General features: G+C 41.0%; 2 non-coding genes across 2 annotated transcripts; both read right to left on the minus strand.

Moving 5' to 3' along the window:
* Positions 1-2183: 2183 nt before the first annotated feature.
* trnas-aga (transfer RNA serine (anticodon AGA)) lies at positions 2184-2265 on the minus strand. The gene has a single exon. It is a non-coding gene; the product is annotated as a tRNA-Ser (tRNA).
* Positions 2266-3466: 1201 nt separating this feature from the next.
* trnai-aau (transfer RNA isoleucine (anticodon AAU)) lies at positions 3467-3540 on the minus strand. Its single transcript has one exon. It is a non-coding gene; the product is annotated as a tRNA-Ile (tRNA).
* Between the last annotated feature and the right edge of the window lie 7987 nt (positions 3541-11527).

The raw sequence follows: 11527 nt of genomic DNA on the forward strand, positions 1-11527 counted from the left end.
CCTTATCCTCCTTATATACTGTCCTACAACTGTTATTATTGATCACCGAATTATTGTACTTGACATGACTTCATTCAGCCTTTCCTGAACGTCTATGACAGGCAGAGAGAGTGCTGTTTCTGGTGCGATCTTTTGCAGCTGACATTTCACTGTTTTAAACGAACAAGAAATTAGATTGCTCATAAATCAGTTATTCTATATAAACACAGCGTAATTGCCCTCCGAAAATCCTCTTTTTCTTGTTCGTTTTAGAGACCTTGATCGAAACTGATTTTAGATGTCAGAAAGGATTTATTTTCTCTGTATTTCCTACATTGCTTTGTCGAGATTTTAACTTTATATCTAACTTTATATCTAGGCTCAGATTTCAACTATAAATCGTACAGTAATTAATAGCAGTAAATACTGATGTTTTGCGCCCTCTTACCACAAAAATATATGTTTTGTAGTTGGGATTAACTTTATTTCGTACACGTAGCTACTCCGATTCGGACACCGAACAGTTAAAGATGGCGGCAAATCAGACACCCAGAGGGGGGGCGTCTTCTCGCCTCCATAACTAAAATGCCAAATAGGAGTGGCTTAAGCGACATACACAGTCGTGTAACTGACAGTTTGAGGTAGCCTATCGTGTAAATTTCGCTTTGTTGCTGATAGGTTAAGCTTTCGAAACTCTGCCCCAAAGTCATGTGACTGATTTTTCGCCCTGTTTCGTTGGTTAAACGCAATGATCACAAGCACCACCATGGTAACTGGGATGTGTAGTTTTTAATTCCGTTTGAATTATAACTGTACGTACTGTCTTCATATTTGGCCAGGGCTTTAAAGAGAAGGCGCGCCAAAAAAATTCGGTGCCGTCGTCTCCGCTTTAAAGGTACCCCCGTGCTGGAAGAATTTGACCTCGGAACGTTTGCCCAGCGTAGTTATAGTGGACATAAAAACAAGAGTTCGCTGGCATTATATCCTAGAAGACACAGACCGGCACCAGACCGGTAAATGCTTGATGAACTAGGGATTGGACAGTTTCCAAGTGCTTGTACAATCGATGGAAATGTTCAAATAAATGTGCAAAAGAAATAAACAAAATAATCATTTATTTCTTTATCATATTGGCTAGCTAATGTCCTCTCTTTGCTAGTTAGTGGCTGTGTTTCTGCGTTGGGTAGCAACGGGTGACTGTTCTCAGGCGGAAGATGTAAACAGCTTAATTTTCGTCTTAAATAATTTTTAAAAATTAAAATTCATTCTATACAGCAATCACATATTTGGGTACCGTTTCATAAAACTTTCATGCTTAAAATGTTTAGGGAGAAATGGAAGACTGGTGTGTATTTTTTCTTTAAACTATCAAGACCAGCCATACACAGTACAGTTTATGTACATACAGTAATGTTTATGTTCCTAAATTAATATCGTTTATGACCTTCAGATGCGTTATGCTCCTCTTCTTTTTATGCTCAGCTACTAAAATTTCCCTTTAGTGGTAAAATTCCATATAAATATTCAAAACTAAGCAGATTGAAATGTGCACAGTAAAGACATTAGATGATTAAATCTTTTCACTACCAACCAATGCACCACGAGTGCCCCTGTCGGTCATTTTGGCCAGCCAATCACTTACCGCGGTGCCCTACGGTGCCCTGCGGGTTGGTTACTGTACCACGGGTTTTTACCGCTCATTTTGAATGGCTGCATCTGTAGGTTGTCTCTCGCAGTGTTCAGGAATTGCATTCCGAAACTGAGTCAGATCAAAAGTTGTAAGAAAAGCACCTATGGTGTCGGTTCTAACAGCTTTATTGATTCGATGTTAAAGGCCGGAAATGGGGCACAAGACACGCGACCGCAAAAAGCGTCGCCATCTGCTTCCAGCTGCAAAATGCCGTTTGCGGACGCTGAAGCATTTGAACTTGAACTTTATTGCCATATGTAACCGGTACTGGTACAATGGAATTCTTACTTACAGAAGGTCTCTCGATTGTAAAACAAGTGTAAAAAACAAGACAAAGTGCAAACAGTGCATCAAGACAATGTACAAACAAACAATAGACAATGTGCAAGTAAACATGTAGACATTTCTTTCCAAGGCAGCGGGTACAAGCGATCTCGCGTTTTAAAACCACCAGGAAAAGCAGAAAGGCACTTTTCCTTGCTTGCGCCGGCACACAACGACGTGAGGAGAACACCGTAGTCGGCAGGATTCGAACCTGCGCAGGGAGACCCCAATGGATTTCTAGTCCATCGCCTTAACCACTCGGCCACGACTACAGCAAGCGCTGCTGTTGCTGCGTTCTTGCTACAATCTCACATGGATCGCGAGGCACCGGTGGAAACCTTTTTCAAAGTCGTTCTCCATTAAAAAAAAAACCTTTCCAAAATACAAGCCTTGCAGACAGACACGCCTCAGAGGACTTAAGGGTGGCTTCATGTGGGAATGATAAAGTCTCCCTGTCCGGACAGGAAAATGGCACTTTGTTAGACACAAAGAAACAATCAACAACAGACAAATGTCTACAAGCATTTTAGAAGCCGCACTTGAAATAGCTCTTATATTCGTGTTAGACGCTGGAATCGCCTTTTTATTGACGCTCTTACGAACGCCATGGAAAGCAAAACAAAGCAAAGTAGAGCAGAACAAAACGAACAAAATAAAACCCTCACGTCCTGCACTTGAATATAATGCCGTTACGTGCCGAAGCGGTATTGGACGTCATCCTAGCACTGCAACCCGGGGCGTACGGTATATGGGAACGAGCACACGTCACGAATCGTCTCTAATCACTCCCTGCACTGTAAGGCGCCTTGAAGCGTGCACCCTCAACATTCATCTTTGCGCATCTGTGAAAGGTAAACTCTTGAGCAAACTCTGAACCAGACGCTCAAACTCCAGCTAGGATTAGGGGTTGCATTCCCACGCTACTTGAACACTTTGTTTACGCTCAGTGCTGGATTTTGGGAACTTTAGGACGAGTGGGACTTTTCTCCTATCTGTCAATTCGTTTTGTTTTGGAGACTCTTGGCTGTCTGTGTTGTATAGTGCAGCGTGAAGAAAACGTTTTCGAAAACTGTGCCGGCTCAAAAGTTGTAAGAAATCCTCTCCAGCTCTTTTAAGTCTCTTCAGTTTTGTCATTTAAAGTGAAACTAGATGTATAACTGGAGCCTCACTTATGCAAATGGTGAGGCTCCAGTTCGACATCTAGTTTCACTTTATATGACAGAAGTACGTCAGACTGCGCCGGACTGGGGGATCATTTCCGGTTATTTTTACCATCTTAAACATTTGAAATCCTCCCCTAGGCAATTGTGACACTTCATCTTGGCTCCACCTAGGACACTCTTCAATCTTCCATCACTTCTCTCTTCTCCCGCAACACTCTCGTCTGTCGGCAGTATGTGGCGTCTTTGCATTACCACCAATCTCACCACAGCAAGAAAGCAACGGGTTTTGGCAAGAGAGGAGGAGACTGCCTGGCCCGAACGGGGATCGAACCCGCGACCTTGGCGTTATTAGCACCACGCTCTAACCAACTGAGCTAACAGGCCTCGTGCCTGCTGTCCTCTCTGTGCTGCAAAAAATGGAATTCAGGGAAGTTTCTTTTGTCCTTCTTTGAATAGAAAGCCCTGCGATTCAGTGTACGGGCTTTCTCGTGCTGTTTAATGGTTCTTGTAACCCAAATCCTACACTGGCCTGAAGTGCCCCCCCATTTCATAGCATTTTTCAGCTGATTTCAAATGTACCTAAAGGAGAAGCATTATTGAAGACCATCAATTACCAAGAGCTTTTGTCAAAGGTTTTGGTGGTCACTTTTAATGAGCACAGAGAGCTATGACCTCGGATTTACATCTCATCCAAAAGACGGCGCCTTTTTACCACACAGCGTCTCCGTCACTATACTGGGGCATTGGGACCCGCACAGACCTCAGGGTGAGCGTCCCACCGCTGGCTCCATTAACACCGCTTCCAGCTGTAAGCTTTGCTTTTCCCTGTAGGTCACCCTCATGCGGTTACTGACCTGGCTCACAGCTTCTAAGCTTCAGTGGGTTTTCAGTTGCGAGTTGAAAGGGGATGCAAGTGATGGAGCCGCTAACTGCAAAAGCCACTGCATTGGCCGGGAATCGAACCCGGGCCTCCCACGTGGCAGGCGAGAATTCTACAACTGAACCACCAATGCACACTGCAAGGGTCTCCAAAAAAGACGTTTTTTTACCACTCTGTGCTGGATGTTGGGTCCCAAGGGAACTTCTGGACGAGTGAGAATTTTCTGCTATCAAAATTTGGTTTCGGAGACTTTTGGCAGCCTACAGATGCAGCCATTCAAAATCCGCAGGCGATACCGCATTATTTTGCGGTACGCTGTACGCAGTCTACCGCAAGCTACCGGTAAATACCGCGAGTTACCGTAAATTCTCCTATAATACGACAAGCAAAATAATAGTATCCGGAATTTCCGCAAGGTGGAGCTAATAAAGCTCAACCTCTCATGTTTGAGCTGTGGCCATCAAAGTCTTTAACGAAGATATTACTAATAGTATTAATAATGAATGACCTTGGACAAGCTGTAAGTGTAAACTCAAAGTATTGCCCTGGTCAACATTTTTTTTTTCATTGACCATCTTTGTAAAAGTAACACCACAGCATTTCGCAATCACGCATTTGTTTCCAATCATGCAAAGTACAGTAATTTTTGAGAATCGCTTCACCATGCCTTTCACATGCTCATAAAAGAGATTGATTTAGGAACATAAACATATTACCATATGAAAACTGTAATGTATACAGTATGTATATGTATATTTAATGTCTTAACTGTGCCCGTTTAAGTATTGAATATTCATATCTAATTTTACCACTGAAGGGAAATCTTAGTAGCTGAGCATAAAAAGAATAGGAGCATACTGCAACGCGTGTGAAGCCATAAACGATATTAATTTTGGAACATAAACATAGAGTATATGGCTGGTCTCGGTACTTTAAAGAAAACATACACGAAACATGGTTTCATTATGACCAGAATCGGTCTTGAGATATTTTTAACTTGATTTACAGTATTTGAGAGGTATGTCTTAACACCGATACTACAGTGCTTAAGTACTGCTCACGTATATGTTTCTAGGTTTATATTATGCATTTCATACGGTCAAATTACTTTTGAGCAACTAATAAGAAGCGCGAAACGGTATGCGTTTTAGTTTCGTTTTGTGCTGGGACCCGTGGATTGATTAGAGATATCAAGTACATACAAGTCATTTTTTAAATGTTGTAGTTCGTCTTGAAAAAATGTTACGAGTACATCATCTATCAACAATTACACAGGTTCTGTTTCCATATTGCGGATTTTGGTTACGTAATATTATTTTCTAGATTTCACGTTGTGAATATATGATTTGGGCAAACAGAGCCGCAAAGAAGTACATTATGGGTTGTTGTTGTTTTTTTTGCAGTTTTATCTAGAACAAGCGATGCTTAAACCTTTGTCTGATTCTTGTGAAACTATCCACACGACAGTTACAGTACCTAGGAGTTGACTTCAGTGATGTCACTGATGGGATGTTTCTAAAAATCCATCCTCTGTAAAACGTCTTCTCTAGTTGTCCTGCATATGTATTCGCTAATGAAGCTGTGTGTTCTGAGCCTGGATCTCTACATTTCTGTATGAACCAGCTTAGAGGGCTAAAGACAGCTTGTGTTTAAATTGAGTGTAAGGCAATTTATGCTTCTAAAGTCATGGTCAGCATTTATTATTGTACTGTGCTGTAAACTTGTTCTGTGCCTAGTCACATTATTTTATAGCGTTTTTATAGTGTTATCAAATCCGGTGGCGCTGTGTGTTAGTTTCCTGACTCCCATGTCACATGGTCTGTGATTGAAGCCTGTGAAACCGGTTTAATTCGTCACAGCCAGCACTCCGGCAGAGAGGGGGTTGTGCTCGTAAAGTAGAAGCAGGCGAGATTTCCAGCGAAAGACACCTCCCCCCCACCCTCATACGATTCGCATTGTAATTACACATTGTAATTGTATTACACATTGTACACATGCTTAAAAGAGAAGAGAGAAAACGCAAGCCTTCTTCAGGTGTGAGGGTCTTCTGCTCAGAATGAAACGCTAAAATGTAATGTAGGCTCTGAATGGGTTCAATTATGATTTGGGCTTGATTAAGGTCGCTGCCTTTCATCTAAAACCGTACTTGAATCCTTCGAAACTAAAAATCAGCGTTAGTGAGTTCTAAATAAAGAGGTATCCAGGTAACAGTGAAACGGGCGGACAGTCTGGGGAGATCGCCCGTTTTCCATGTAAATAGTTCCCTGGTTCCGCACCCCTTGGTGTTTCTCTCGCTCTCTCTCGGGTCACCTGATCATTAGCTCGAAAGATTTCAGTGCTTTGTGTATATTCTAATGGTAGTGGGGGCAGGGTGTGTGGGAACAGGTTTGGTCGAAATTGCATTGGAGATCTATATTCTTCACACCTGAAACATTTTCTCTGAAAGCATTTTCTTCGCAGTTTAACCGATCTTGTTACAGCATGTTACAGTTTACTATTATTAACCATATTAATTTTAAGTGCTTAATGCCATTTTTTGACCAGGCACGAATATTCTTAAGTCCATATCTTCGCAAGTGAATCAGTGCGAATTGCAATACTAATTAAATTAAAACTACTAACTACTAACTAATACTAATTAAAACAAACCAGAAACGTGTTGTTCTGTTTAATGACATTACAAGTGGAAAGATTACAGATTTTAATCGTCTTTAATTTTGTTACGTTATACATTTTAGAAACGTTTCATCCATACAAACACCACAAAACTATTTTCGATTGTATTTCTGAATAGTATGTTACACTTAGTTCACTGTTTTAAATACATCTAATTAAGAAAGTTAGGTGTTAGCATAAACTATTAGCAATCAATAATATTAAATTTAGCACTGTAATAAGCTGTTGCACTTTCCCCCGCATCTTGTAAAAATATATTTTCATTGTTCAAATATACATTAAGTCTGACTATCATATAATAAGTTAAATACAAAACTAAAGAAAAAATAGGGTTAAATATAATTCAAAATATTTTGCTAACAATGTTAACTGTTTATGAATAATAAAATGTATTAACTAAGGAGTAGGATGGCACAGTTGTTAGTATGTTTTTTGTTTTGTTTCTTTTTCATAAATACAACAGTAGTACCTGATGTCTCAGTGGCTTTCAAAATTAAATCATGCATGCAAACCTGTGAACTAGAAAGATAACTAAGATATCCATCCATTTATAATGGTGGCAAAATGGTTAGCATTGCTATCTTGCAGCACTGGGGTCCTAGGTTCAATTCCTGCCATCCTGTGTGTGTGGGGTTTACATGTTCTCTCTGGGTTACATGGTTTTTCTCCATATGTGTGATATGACTCCCTCTCGCACTCCAAAACATACTGGTAAGTTAATTGGTTTATGGGAAAACTGGCCCTGGTGTGTGTGTGTTTGTGTCTGTCTGTCCTGTGACGGACTGGCGCTATGTCCAGAGTGTATTCTGCCTTGTGTCCGTTGCTTACTGGGATAGGCTCCAAATCCTCTGTACTGGATAAAGAGATTAGAAATGGATGGAAGTAAAGGCACTGTGTGGATGGAACTATACACAGTGTTAGAAACCCACGATGAAATGGCAGCATCTCACTGAGAATAAAATATTTTATAGTGCTGGCTTAAGGAAACAGCCTTTCCACCTCTCTTGCACATCAGTATCCATACCTAGTTATTTAAACAAATTGCCTCTAAGTATAAACATCTTAATATGCTGGGTCTGTGGATCCGCATCAGCTATGTTTGCCCATTCCTTCAATTCATGTGCATCCAACACACAGTTCAATGCCAGCAACTACACATAATCTAAAATACAATCCTTATTTCAGTATCTATGTAAACATATAGTCTGTTAACTTCATCATCTTCATCAAAAGTATGCCTAACCCCATTAGGAAGTGTTCTTGTTATAAGTGTATTCCTCAGCTTTCCCCAAATTATCTTCTTCTTGCCAACATCTCTAGTCTTTTATCCTGCAATAACTCAGCCAACACTTAAATCTCCAAAAGCTGCTTGTGTTAATTTCTTTAAATCACAAATATCATGTGTAAATACTGGCCATGTAATACTCTGCATTGTGGAATAATAGTTTATTTTAAAGGGAACTAGAGAAATCAAGAAAGGCTTTTTTTCTAGAATTAATAAATGCACATCCTGTTCACTGGGGAAATTAAATCCACACTGAGCAATCTTCAATATGTTCAGAATATGACAGCAAGAATCCTATCAGGGATGCATTACACCTGTTTTCAAGTCCTTGCACTGGTTACCTATCAGATTTCGAGTCAACTTCAAAATCCTTATCCTCCTTATATACTGTCCTACAACTGTTATTATTGATCACCGAATTATTGTACTTGACATGACTTCATTCAGCCTTTCCTGAATGTCTATGACAGGCAGAGAGAGTGCTGTTTCTGGTGCGATCTTTTGCAGCCTACATTTCACTGTTTTAAACGAACAAGAAATTAGATTGCTCATAAATCAGTTATTCTATATAAACACAGCGTAATTGCCCTCCGAAAATCCTCTTTTTCTTGTTCGTTTTAGAGACCTTGATCGAAACTGATTTTAGATGTCAGAAAGGATTTATTTTCTCTGTATTTCCTACATTGCTTTGTCGAGATTTTAACTTTATATCTAACTTTATATCTAGGCTCAGATTTCAACTATAAATCGTACAGTAATTAATAGCAGTAAATACTGATGTTTTGCGCCCTCTTACCACAAAAATATATGTTTTGTAGTTGGGATTAACTTTATTTCGTACGCGTAGCTACTCCGATTCGGACACCGAACAGTTAAAGATGGCGGCAAATCAGACACCCAGAGAGGGGGGGGGGGCGTCTTCTCGCCTCCATAACTAAAATGCCAAATAGGAGTGGCTTAAGCGACATACACAGTCGTGTAACTGACAGTTTGAGGTAGTCTATCGTGTAAATTTCGCTTTGTTGCTGATAGGTTAAGCTTTCGAAACTCTGCCCCAAAGTCATGTGACTGATTTTTCGCCCTGTTTCGTTGGTTAAACGCAATGATCACAAGCACCACCATGGTAACTGGGATGTGTAGTTTTTAATTCCGTTTGAATTATAACTGTACGTACTGTCTTCATATTTGGCCAGGGCTTTAAAGAGAAGGCGCGCCAAAAAAATTCGGTGCCGTCGTCTCCGCATTAAAGGTACCCCCGTGCTGGAAGAATTTGACCTCGGAACGTTTGCCCAGCGTAGTTATAGTGGACATAAAAACAAGAGTTCGCTGGCATTATATCCTAGAAGACACAGACCGGCACCAGACCGGTAAATGCTTGATGAACTAGGGATTGGACAGTTTCCAAGTGCTTGTACAATCGATGGAAATGTTCAAATAAATGTGCAAAAGAAATAAACAAAATAATTATTTATTTCTTTATCATATTGGCTAGCTAATGTCCTCTCTTTGCTAGTTAGTGGCTGTGTTTCTGCGTTGGGTAGCAACGGGTGACTGTTCTCAGGCGGAAGATGTAAACAGCTTAATTTTCGTGTTAAATAATTTTTAAAAATTAAAATTCATTCTATACAGCAATCACATATTTGGGTACCGTTTCATAAAAATTTCATGCTTAAAATGTTTAGGGAGAAATGGAAGACTGGTGTGTATTTTTTCTTTAAACTATTGTAGTGGCAATGCTTGTTAATAAGACAGAATTAAGCGTTGGTATGCTCCTAAAGGAGGCCCCATCTCACCCTCCATCTCTGTGGTGCAGCCACAGAGAAAGAATTCATGCAAGCTGATTTAAGATGTTTTTCTTTTGATAAGAAGCAAGCTCCCAGACGGGGATGCAATTAGCTAAGCCTGGCTATCATGATCAATGGTCATCCACTGGCGCCTATCTGTCTAGGGAGTGCCGAATGGACATCTGGACTGCATTTCTAAGTGTCAAGAGTAAGTGACTTATATCTCACCTTGACCAACCAATCAGGGACTGGCAGGGCGTGGTAATACCACGTGGGTCTCCAATGCCCGCCAAACTCTCAACCAATCAGCACACATCTGGGTCTTGATCAAAAAGGGAGCGCAAGCTCAGTTCTGGGCTCTCCTTGGCCATTTTCACGCATCCTCAGAGACAATCACGTGACAACTGCTGTTGTCTGCAAAAGGACTTGGACTTTGTTCTAAGCGCGAGGCCGAGGATCCCGTACGTATTCAGAATTCTACCAACGTGAATGCTCCGCTTGATCAACGGCAGCCTACAGTTGGACCCTCGTCGACAACCTGAATAGCTTATTCAGAAGCAGCGCTGGACCGGGAACGAACCAGCTTCTTCCCAGGCAAAAGAGTGACTTGTGAGGACTCGCGGTCACACTCTGTGCATAGAGACTTTCTACTAGCCAGCCGGACTGCTGGTAGATCCCCTCGGAGCAACGACTGCCCTGCGCGCCGCAGTCAGATTCCTCCGCCCGTCCTACTCCGAGCTGCACCTCGACTGGTTGGCCGGTAGCCAGAGGACGCCGACACAACGCCCATTGGACAACCGCTGCAACAGAGCCTGTCAGCTGGTTTGGTGTTCGTGCCGGGAAATTCCAAATCCAAACACAGTGGATAAGTAAACCCCATGTTCTACATTGCGTCTCGAGAATTTAATTGTACCTCAACACAAGTTGTTATCAATTTAATTCATGAGTAATGTATTTACTTCCGAGTTTAGAGTAACAGTGGGTAATAACACTGATTAGCGATTTGGTAACCGAACGATATATATTGACATATATTCTCTGTTGTGTATCTCTTTGTGTTTGCATCTCTTCGAGATTATATACCTTGTATATTGATAACCCTCACAGTAAGGTCTGCCGCTCGTATCCAGGCAGACTAGTATATGTTTGGTGCACAGTTTATATTAATAAATGTATCTCGTGTATTGAACCCGTGTGTGTGCGTTGTTAGTTGTTCTGACGATTGATTTTCTAAAAGCCCAACGAACAACCTCGTGATTACTGCTACAATTGATAATTGTCTCAGTAAACCCATCAAACCACTACATTTAATGGCGTCCCTGGGTGGGCGAGTTTAGAATGAAATGAGAATCAATCGCACAGAATAACTGATATTGCTGTGAGTTCAAGTTCAGCACAGCACCGCGGCTTCTATACGCGAATACCGGGTGTGCTGATAACTGCGTAAAGAAATCCCCCTGTTTTCTAGCGTTTAGTGTAACGTGTACTGATTGGAAATCCATCTGCTCGGGTGTTTAGATTCCATACTGTATTTTGGTAAAAGAAAAAAAAGTAATACTCTTAAAGTTTCTCTGACGTAATGACAATGGCTGCTAAAATGTCTGAAGTGGAGTCGCTTATAAGTACTATTTCTAGCGACGACAATCCTGGTTACTGGAGCGGTATCGAAAAGTTGAACTTTGATGATATTGAGAAGCTGCAAGTAGATTTAGTAGCTAAGGTAGCGAACCAGCTTAACACAGGAGG

The sequence above is a fragment of the Atractosteus spatula genome, unplaced genomic scaffold (genome assembly GCF_055471065.1).
Source record: "Atractosteus spatula isolate fAtrSpa1 unplaced genomic scaffold, fAtrSpa1.hap1 Scaffold_86, whole genome shotgun sequence".
NCBI lineage: Eukaryota > Metazoa > Chordata > Actinopteri > Semionotiformes > Lepisosteidae > Atractosteus > Atractosteus spatula.